Source organism: Capsicum annuum, chromosome 3 (assembly GCF_002878395.1).
Source record: "Capsicum annuum cultivar UCD-10X-F1 chromosome 3, UCD10Xv1.1, whole genome shotgun sequence".
In the NCBI taxonomy this organism is placed as follows: Eukaryota; Viridiplantae; Streptophyta; class Magnoliopsida; order Solanales; family Solanaceae; genus Capsicum; species Capsicum annuum.
In genome coordinates, this window is record NC_061113.1 from 238,602,372 (window position 1) to 238,613,587 (window position 11,216).

Below are 11,216 nucleotides of genomic sequence, written 5' to 3' on the forward strand. Positions count from 1 at the left end.
GGGAGATATTTAACTATGTTGATCAGCAGAAACTGATTAAAATATTAGGTGATCTTACGGAACTTCTGCATGTAACCCCTCGTCCAGATTTAATAGAGGATTTGTTGACCTTTTGGGATCCAAGTAGTTTGGTGTTCAGGTTTGGAGAATGTGAAATGACTCCTACTTTGGCAGAAATATCCGGTTTGTTGCATTTGCCCTATATCGAGAAGGATATGATCCAAGCACGAAATCATACTGGCATGAGATTTTTGCAGTCTTGTGGTTTGAAAAGTAAGGGTATCCGTTTGGGTTGTTTAAGTGATTCGTGGGTTTCCTTAGATTTTTTATTCGCTAGATTTGGATCCTCGGAAGGTTTTGATTGCTTTTGAGATGAATTTCATGTGACTAAGGAGAAGTGGGAGAGAAAGCGTCTTGAAGTCTTCACCCTCGCTTTGTTAGGTACTTTAGTGTTTTCACTAGAAGAAAGACATATTAATACCCGTTTGCAATCTGTGGTGATGGCCCTATTTTATAAGGATCAAAACGACAAGGGCATTAATCAAAAGGGCAGGTTCACTCTCATACCCATGATCTTAGTAGAAATATATAAGGCTTTAACCGAAGTAAAGGGGGGAAGGAAATTTTTTGAGGGCAGTAACCTGATATTCCAGTTATGGATGATGGAGCATTTGCATGCGCCTTCTTTAGTTAGACCAGACGTGTTAGATTGTTGTATTCCCAATCGAGTGAAAGCCATGGACTCCAGGTTGCGTTTGGATAAATTCTCGTTACCCGTGGGAATCGACACTTGGATTGAATTTCTTGAGTCAAGAACCAAGGATAACATTTTGTGGACTTATCTGTAGCTTCGACCAAAGATAGTATTGTTGGGTTGTCAGATGCAGCTCCTTTTAGTTATGTTAGGGCTCAATTGCACTAGACCATACAGTCCTTCTAGGGTAATGCGCCAGTTGGGTAGGCTGCAGGACGTGCCACCAGCAGTGGATCTTTTGCAGGATGTTGAGTACTTCAAGGACCAAGCCTTAGGTAAGAGCAAGTACGAGAAGTTTTGGAAGCATGCGAAAAAGCTAGGTGTGGACATACTCAAAGAAAGTTTGGATAATCCAGGCTACACTCAAGGATATGGGGTTTGGCTTCAATCTATCCCTCGGGGTATCAGTCAACCCTTACCAGCGCAGCTTAGAGGGAGAATACAGGAAGAATGCATAGTAGACGACCATCAGGATGAAAGTTTAAGGTCCAAAGTGGAAACACTGAGGGTTTAGTTAGCAGGTTTGTTCAAGACGGTAGAAAGGTGTCAGAATAATCTTTCCAAGTGCATTCCTCATGAAGCAGGAATACGGGCCCGAAGCTTCTTCCCCGGTATCAGGGTGTCTTTACTGGATATGCTACAAAGTTTAAATGGGAGAAAGAGAACTTCACAGGCAGGTCCATCTTAGCCAGGGTCATCACGCAGAGCACCAGTTTGAAAGACCATTTCTTATCTTATTTCAGTTTGAGTCTTTTATGTGTCTGTCATTGTAGGGTGGTGTCTACTTTAAGTCGATGTCAAGTTGTTTTGGTATTAGGATCTTTATTATTAATTTCACCTATGTCGTGTTGGGGGTCTAGAATGTTGTTTCGTATTTGTTGTTTAGTTTTACAGTGGTCCCAAACTTTTTGTACGTTTTGTTGTTTTCTTTCTTCAAAAGGTTATGATGTTACGTCTTTCCTTTGTTTGTTTATTTTCGTTTTCGTAAAACAAAAGTGGGTGATGTTTATGCACATGCGGCCCGAACTACGCAAGATCTGATTCATGTACAACATGATACGTAGGCAACCTACTTTTGGGTTCGATCTAATCATTTTGTTTCGTTGTTTTTCATTATTTTTCCTCTTTTAAAGAAAAACAAAAGCCATAAAGAATGATAAAATAAAGGTAGATAACGAGAGAAAAGAAAAGAACAGAGATGGATACGGAAAAAAATGTAATAATAATATAATAATAATAACTGTAGATAAAAAAAATAAGTGTAGACAAAAATCAGGATGATGTTAAAATGACCTCGCTACCCTCAAAAGCTGGTAGAAATGAACATGAATTTAGGACAATTTTACCAATGTGATTCCCATGCTTGTCGTGTGCCCTGATCCTAACGGATGTCATCTTTGATGAGCATGTTCTTTCAGATAACAGTGGTAGGTTTGCAGCACTCTGGCTAGTCACCCATACTTCACTAGATCCAAAGCAAAGCTCGCCATGGCTAGTAGGGAGATTGAAAATTCGCTCATTGACCCGGATCAGGATCACAGGGAAGAAAGTTCTGAACACAATGATGAGGTAGTAAGGCTCAGGCAACAATTGATAGATTTACACCGGGCGTGGGCCAGCGGAATGCCTCCTCCTCCGCTCCCTGAAGGTCTTGGGAATATCTCTAACTGCCCACCGCTCTCTCAGGCTTAATTCTCTACTCCTACCGAGGCACCTGAGCACGCGCCAGGATTCACTCCGCGACATTATTATCCTGGCAATTCTGGTGTGCCCTTGGCAGCTCCCCAATCAAGACCAGCTGCTCAGCCAGCGCCACCGATTACACCGGTATTCGTGGCTCCGCCACCACATGAAACTCCCATATATGCTGTGTGTCCCACAATGAGGCTTCCTAGGTCTGCCAGTGAGCCCATACTGAAGGTTCCAGATAGTCAGTATTATGTCCCTGAGCCTACTTTGCAAATGAATGAACCGTATGGGTATACTCAGCCGCCTGCATTTCCATTTGATACGGAGAAACCTGTCGCAGCAGAGGAACAGGATATCATAGCCCAGAAATTTAAAAGTTTAGAACAGGCAATGAGGAATTTGCAAGGAATCGGAGATGATAGGAGTGTTTCCTATAAAGATCTTTGCATGTTCCCAGACATCAACCTTCCCCCTGATTTTAAGATGCCTAAGTTTGAGAAGTATGCAGGATACGGTGATCCCGTTGCATACTTGAGACGTTATTGCAACCAGTTGAGGGCTGCAGGAGGAAAGGAAGAATTGCTCATGGCCTTCTTTGGCGAGAATCTTTCAGATATGGCCTTAGAATGGTTTATCGATTGATACATCTATAAATGGAATAGCTGGATGATTTGGCTTCTGAATTTGTTCAACATTTTCAGTACAACATCAACCCGATTCTGGACGAAAAATCCTTGGTCAACATGAAGAAGAAGAGCACCGAAGGTTTTAGGAAATACGCGATAAGATGGCATGAACAAGCCGCCAGGGTAAAGCCTCCAATGAAAGAAAGTAAGTTGGTAGAAGTTTTCATTCAGGCACAGGATGAGACCTATTTTCAGCATTTACTTCTGGCAATGGGAAAATCTTTTATGAAAGTCCTCAAAATGGGGGAGATGATAGAGGACGGAATTAAGACCGGCCGAATAGTGAGTTTTACCACATTAAAAGCTACCACACAAGCGATTAAAGGAGGATCTAGCGCATTTAGAGGTAAAAAGAACAAATAGGATGTAGCGACTGTCGTAGCTGGAACCCATTCCTATCCCAAAAGACCACCTCGCCCCTATCCCCAATCCCAAGCCCAAGTTTACACCCAAGCTCCATATATTCCTCTCTATCATTACTACCCTCCACAAAACCCTTTATATTTCATTCCACCACCCCCGTTCCCAGTATATAGCGCACAGCCATATGCCCAAACCCCTTCTTACCCGCAATGGCGCACGCAAGCTCCACAAAATTGCTCATTCACTCCACCAAATTACCAAAACCCCTCCAGGCCCAGTTTTCAGCCTAGGACTGAGTATAAGAAGGAGAAGGCGGTCAAAAATCAATTCACACCTCTTGGGGAGTCATATGCTAGCTTCTTTGATAGGTTAAGAAATTTGAAGGTTTTAACCCAATTCAAGGAAGGCTTTCAAATCCACCGCCGAGGAATCTCGATTATTCCTTAAGGTGTGCGTACTGTTCTGATATGCCAGACCATGATATCGAGAAATACTGGCATTTAAAGAGAGCTGTCCAAGATTTAATTGACATAAATCAGATGCTGGTCCAGGCCCCGGAGGGTCCAAACATTAATCAAAATTTGCTGTCAACCCATGCTGAAGCCAGTATGCTAGAATTGATATATGACGGGAAAGAGTCTTCGAGGGGCTATAAGCCTATTGTCAAGATACAGACCATTGAGGAAAAATCAGTGAATGTAGCGGAGTCTTTGAAAGTAATGTCATTAAGCTGAGAAGGAATGAGAGAAAATAAAGCCCAAGAAAGCACAAAGAAGCCCCTGATCATAGTACAAGGAGCCAGAAGGTATGTTAATTTAAGTCAGGATAAACCTAAGTTGACGGTGGTAGGGGCTCTGAGTCAGCCCATCTTGACGATGAAAGGAGCACTGGCAGCGCCTATTGTCCTCAAACCGGTGACCCAACCTCCGATAGTTGATACGAAAAGGATTCCCTGGAATTATGGGCGGACTGTAATGACCTATTAAGGGAAAGAAGTTATGGAAGATATAGATGAGGTAGGGGGTTTGACTAGGTCAGGAAGATGCTTCGTGCCTAAAAGCTTAAGAAAGTCCAAGACAACGGTGAGTGGACCATCATCTATCAAAAATCCTATCACCGAAGAGGAAGCCGAAGAATTTTTGAAGAAGATGAAGTTGCCAGAGTATTCAATATTAGACCAGTTGAAGAAAACCCCTGCTCAAATTTCCCTTTTAACTTTGCTGTTGTACTCCAAGGAGCATCGTGATGTTTTACTGAAGGTATTAAATGAAGCATATGTCCCAAGGGAGATTACAATCAACCAACTTGAGAAAATAGTTGAAAAAATCTTTGAGGTCAATCGGATCAGCTTTTCTGATGATGAATTGCCTGTTGAAGGTACAGGGCATAACCGGGCCTTTACATTACAGTGAAGTATGAAGATTTCTACGTCACTCATGTTATGATTGATGGTGGTTCAGGTGCAAATATTTTTCCTATCTTTACTTTGGAAAAGTTGAATATTGGTGCTGACAGGATCAGGCCCAACAATGTATGTGTTAGGGCTTTCGATGGTGCAAAATCAAATTTCATTGGCGAAATAGAACTAATGTTCACCATAGGGCCTGCTGAGTTCGCCATAGAGTTTCAAGTATTGAATGTAGACTCCTCTTACAATCTGTTGTTGGGAAGGACCTAGATCCACAAGGCCAAGGCGGTTGCATCTACACTACACCAAATGATTAAGTTTGAGCATGACAGGAAAGAAGTGGTTATTCACGGTGAAGGAGATTTGTCAGCCTACGAAGATTCTCCCTTGTCTCTTATTGAAGTAAATAACGTAGAGGAGATATTCATCTATCAAATTTTTGATACAGTGCCAGTGAATTGTATCCTTAAATGGCAGGCTATACTGGGACCGCAATTGTCTTCTGCTTTTATCATGATGGTGAGTGAACTTTGGAAATATGGATTTGAGCTAGGAAAGGGTTTGGGAGCGTCTCTGCTCGGTATAGTTCATCCCATATATCCGAGTGAGAACGTGGGCACGTTTGGTCTGGGATTTGAGCCTACGGCTGAAGATCTAAAGAAAGCCAAGGGAAGAAAAAAGGAAACATGGTCACTCCCTCGCCCAATGCCACTACTCAGTGAATCATTTGTTAAGAGCGGTGTCACGAAGCATGTGAAATTTGAAGTTGAATTGGTTGATGACTTCCAGAACCTTTTTATTGAAGTTGATATGGTCAAAGCAGGAGAAGGTACCAGTATGGCAGATGTGCAATTCATAGGTCCAGCTGTCCATCTTAATAATTAGGAAGTCACTCCTCTCCCCGTTAGGAGGGAGTTTTGGTAGTTTATTTTGTTTTTCTCTCTGTTTATCCAAGTTATTTCAGGGTTGTAATTCGAATTTTAGTTTGTTTATGTTATGTTGGCATCTATGTTCAAACCCTTCTATCTTTTTATTTAATGAAATGCAATATCCCTTTTGTTTCTTGTCTAATATATTTTGTTTTTCTTTTTTTTACACAATTCTCTTTATACTGATTCTAATGACATGACATGCATTCGAAATTTTCAGCCTGACCTTAAAATATAAGCTAATCAAGATGTAATGAAGCAGGATGGGGAATATGATGAAGAAGAAGCACTAGAAAAAATAAGCAAAGAGTTGGAACAGTTTGAAGACAAACCGAATCCTAATTTGAATGAGACTGAGCCAATAAATCTAGGGGATCAAGAAGATGTTAGGGAAACTAAAATCAGTGTACATGCTTCGCCACGGCTAAAAGATGGAGTGATTCAAGCATTAATTGATTATAAGGATGTTTTTGCATGGTCTTATGATGATATGCCTGGTTTAAGCACTGAATTAATGGCTCACAAATTGCCAACTGATCCCGCGTTCCCTCCTGTCAAACAGAAGTTGAGAAAGTTTAAAACGAATGTAAGTATTAAAATTAAAGAGGAAATCATGAAACAACTTGAAGCCAAAGTAATTCGAGTAGCTCGCTATCCCATGTGGTTATCCAATGTTGTTCCCGTACCAAAGAAAGATGGCAAAATTCGAGTATGTGTTGATTACCGTGATTTAAACATAGCAAGTCCGAAAGATGATTTTCCACTGCCCAACATCCACATTTTGCTAGACAACTGTGCTAAACACGAGGTTGCCTCTTTTGTGGATAGCTATGCCGAATATCACCAGATCATTATGGATGGCGAAGACGTCTTTTATCACACCATGGGGAACTTATTGTTATCGAGTGATGTCGTTCGGTTTGAAGAATGCTGGAGCAATAGAACCATGACCACTATGTTTCATGATATGATGCATAAAGAGATTGAAGTCTACGTGGATGATGTGATTATTAAGTCAAAAAGTCAGGCCGACCATGTTAAAGATTTAAGAAAGTTCTTTGAAAGGCTTCGCAGGTATAATCTAAAACTCAACCCGGCAAAATATGTATTTGGAGTTCCATCTGGAAAGCTGTTGGGGTTTGTAGTCAGGAGTCGGGGAATTGAATTGGATCCCTCGAAAATTAAAGCCATTCAGGATTTGCCCCCGCCCAAGAGTAGAACGGAGGTGATGAGTTTTCTTGGTAGACTGAACTACATTAGCAGGTTTATTGCTCAACTCACAACCACTTGTGAGCCCATATTCAAGTTGCTGAAAAAGAGTGTTGCGGTAAAATGGACTGAAGAATGTCAGGAAGCGTTCGATCGAATCAAAAGATATTATTCAAATCCGCCCGTGCTGGTACCCCTAGAGCCTGGTAGGCCTTTGATCTTATATTTATCAGTCATGGACAATTCTTTCAGTTGTGTCCTGGGTCAACATGATGTCACAGGCAAAAAGGAGCAGGCTATTTATTATCTTAGCAAGAAGTTCACCGCATATGAGACCAGATATACTCTTCTTGAAAGGACGTGCTGTGCCCTAACTTGGGTAGCACAGAAGTTGAAGCACTATCTCTCATCCTATACTACTTATCTCATCTCCCGTATGGATTCTTTGAAGTATATTTTTCAGAAGCCTATGCCAACGGGTCGATTGGCAAAGTGGCAAATATTGCTTACCGAGTTCGACATTGTATATGTGACTCAAACCACCATGAAAGCCCAAGCCTTGGAAGATCATCTTGCTGAGAATCCCATCGATGAAGAGTACGAGCCATTATAGACATATTTTTCGGATGAAGAAGTATCGTGTATCGATGAAGTCGTTATAGATGCTGATCTAGGTTGGAGGTTATTCTTCGATGGAGCTGTCAATATGAAAGGAGTCGGAATAGGTGCGGTTCTTATCTTTGAATCGGGACAAAATTTCTCGGTAACAGCACAACTTTGATTCTACTGTACTAACAATATGGCAGAGTATGAAGCCTGCATTCTTGGTTTGAGGTTAGCTATTGATATGGGAGTCCAAGAATTATTGGCGTTGAGAGATTCGGATTTACTCGTCCATCAAATTCAAGGCGATTGGGAGACGTGAGATTTGAAGCTCTTCCCGTATCGACAATGCTTGCAGGAGTTATGTCAACGGTTTGTGTTAGTAAAATTTAGGCATATTCCAAGGATCGCAATGAAATTGCTGATGCTTTAGCCACTTTATCTTCAATGATCCAACATCCTGACAAAGCCTACATCGATCCAGTGCATATACAGAGTCATGATCAGCATGCTTACTGTAATGCGGTTGAGGAAGATATCGATGGAGAACCTTGGTTCTTGGATATCAAGCGGTACATTCAGTCAGGAGAATACCCATCATATGCCACCAACGATCAAAAGAGGACTATTAGGCGTTTGGCTAGTGGATTTTTCTTAAGTGGGGGAATCTTGTATAAGAGGACCCCAGATCTGGGACTTTTAAGGTGTATAGATGCAAAACAAGCCTCGGCAATCATGGTTGAAATACACTCTGGAGTATGCGGGTCACACATAAACGGTCATGTCTTGTCAAAGAAGATTGTTCGAGCAGGTTATTACTGGCTTACTATGGAAAGAGATTTTATTCAATTTGTTTGAAAGTGTTATCAATGTCAGGTACACGGTGATCTGATACGATCTCCTCCTGTTGAGTTACATGCAATGGCCGCTCCATGGCCATTCGTGGCTTGGGGAATGGATGTGATTGGACCGATTGAGCCGAAGGCATCAAATGGGCATAGATTCATTTTGGTAGCTATTGACTACTTCACAAAGTGGGTAGAAGCAGTAACTTTCAAGTCAGTGACAAAGAAGGCTGTGGTAGATTTTGTTCATGCCAATATCATTTGTAGATTTGGAATTCCTAAGATGATCATTACAGACAATGCTGCCAACCTCAATAGTCATTTGATGCAAGAAGCATGTCAACAGTTTAAGATCGCACATCGAAATTCTACTCCATATCGCCCAAAGGCCAATGGTGCTGTAGAAGCCGCCAATAAGAATATAAAAAAGATACTGCAAAAAATGGTACAAGGGTTTAGACAGTGGCATAAAAAGTTGCCATTTGCATTGCTAGGTTATCGCACCACTGTTCGCACCTTAACAGGGGCAACTCCATATTTATTAGTGTATGGGACAGAAGCAGTCATCCCTGCAGAAGGTGAAATTCCCTCTCTTCGAGTTATTGTAGAAGCAGAGATTGGTGATGACGAATGGGCAAAAACCCGACTGGAACATTTGAATTTGATTGAGGAAAAAAGGCTAACTTCTGTGTGTCATGGCCAGTTGTATCAGAGGATGATGGCTCGAGCGTATAACAAAAAGGTCCGTCCTAGGAATTTTGAAGTTAGTCAGTTGGTATTGAGACGTATCCTTCCTCACCAGGTTGAAGCGAAAGGCAAGTTCTCCCCTAACTGGCAAGGTCCTTTCGTTGTGAAGAAAGTGTTGCCCAATGGAGCCTTATATTTGATAGATACTGAAGGCAAAATGGCAGAAATGGCTATCAATGCTGATACGGTCAAAAGATATTACGTATGATATTTGATCCTTTGTTGATTTTATTGCATGTTTAGTACTTGCATTTTTGAAGATTGATATGATGAAGGCATTTTATTCTTCTATCCAAACATTGTATCATCCTTTGTTTACCCGTTTGAGCTTCGTTTTAATTTTTTTTCATATCCCTCTTTTGGAATCAAAATGGAGTCAAAGATAAATGTCGAGGAAATAAGAAAAAAAAAGAAAAAAAATCAAATCAAGACAAAGAACAAGCTGATGGAACTACGTTCGACCTGATTCTCCTCTCTCAGGAGTGAGATACGTAGGCTGCCCTATTTCGGGCTCGGTCCAACCAAATAAAGATTTAAGATTCACCCAGTCAACAAAACTGGGGTATGAGTTAATGTGTTGTTTGAGCTGATTCCAAAAGTTGTAAGTCCCACCCCCACTTCAATTATCGTTTGAGCCTCTTACCATCTTTTCTAACCTTCACCAAAAGCCAAGTTACAACCAAAGAAATTCCTTCAGATCAATTTTTGATAATGTTAAGACTAAGCATGCAATGGATATGATGATACATTGTGAAGTACCACTGGTCTCCCTCAGCATAAGAAATCAGTAAAGAAATAAAAATGAGAGTCTTATTGATGAAAACCCCCGTGGGCATCATAAGGCGATGGTGAGTTGAGAGAAATGAAAATGAGAGAGTCTTATTGGTGAAAACCCCCGTGGGCATCATAAGGCGATAGTGAGTTGAGAGAAATGAAAATAAGAGAGTCTAATTGGTGAAAACCCTCGCGGGCACCGTAAGGCGATGGAGAGTTCAAGAGAAAAGTGAAAAGTAAAAATAAAGAGATTTGTTGGCGAAAGTCTTTTAAGATATCGTCAATCGAATGTGATGTATGAGTCCAATAGATTTGAAGAAGTGGTTCAGCAGAAAAGGCACGAACTCAACAACAAATGGGGAGTTTGGATAGGGAAATCAGGCGGCTCAATCCAAAATGCATGTCATACTCATTGGAGTTGGTTGTCGTATTCAGATAAGTTTTCTTTTTGAATATGGGACACTGCTCTTTTCTTTCATTTACATATTCATGCTTTTTGTCTTTTTATGTCATTTATCAAAATAAAAGTCACCATCTTTTCTTTACATGTTAAGTCAAGTCTGTGTCAAAACTAGCGAGAAAGGATTTCAAAATTTACTACCAGTCTTTCTAATTATACGAGAAAAAGCCAAGGAACAGCACAGGAAAGAAATATAATCGTAATTCAACATGAAACAAAGGAAGTCTATCAACCGACAGGCTATTAAATTCATGGAAGCATTCAGATTTGGGAAAAGGGTGCACCTCAGAGGCATGGTAAAATAGAAACCCATTGTTCGAGTCAGAACTCATTTTCCTCAATCTGGATCCGGGTCGATGATGCGAAAAGACAGGGCAAGTGTTAGCGATTTAGAACAAAGATGAAAGGAACAAGTGCTGGGGTAGATACCTGAGAAGCCAAGTGCTGCAAACTACCACTAAGTTTTTAACTGAAAAACTTTCTTTGTTGAAATAGGGGCGGATTCGCTTCAGTTAATTCAGCTACCATTGAAAATGCACACACATGAGATTTTACTTTATGTTCAGGACCCTCCTGAAAAATGGGATTCTACTTTCTGTTTAGGACCCTCCTGAAAAATGGGATTTTACTTTATGTTCAGGACCCTCCTGAAAAATGGGATTTTACTTTCTGTTCAGGACCCTCCTGAAAAATGGGAAGTTACTTTCAGTTCAGGACCCTCCTGAAAAATGGGACTTTACTTTTACTTT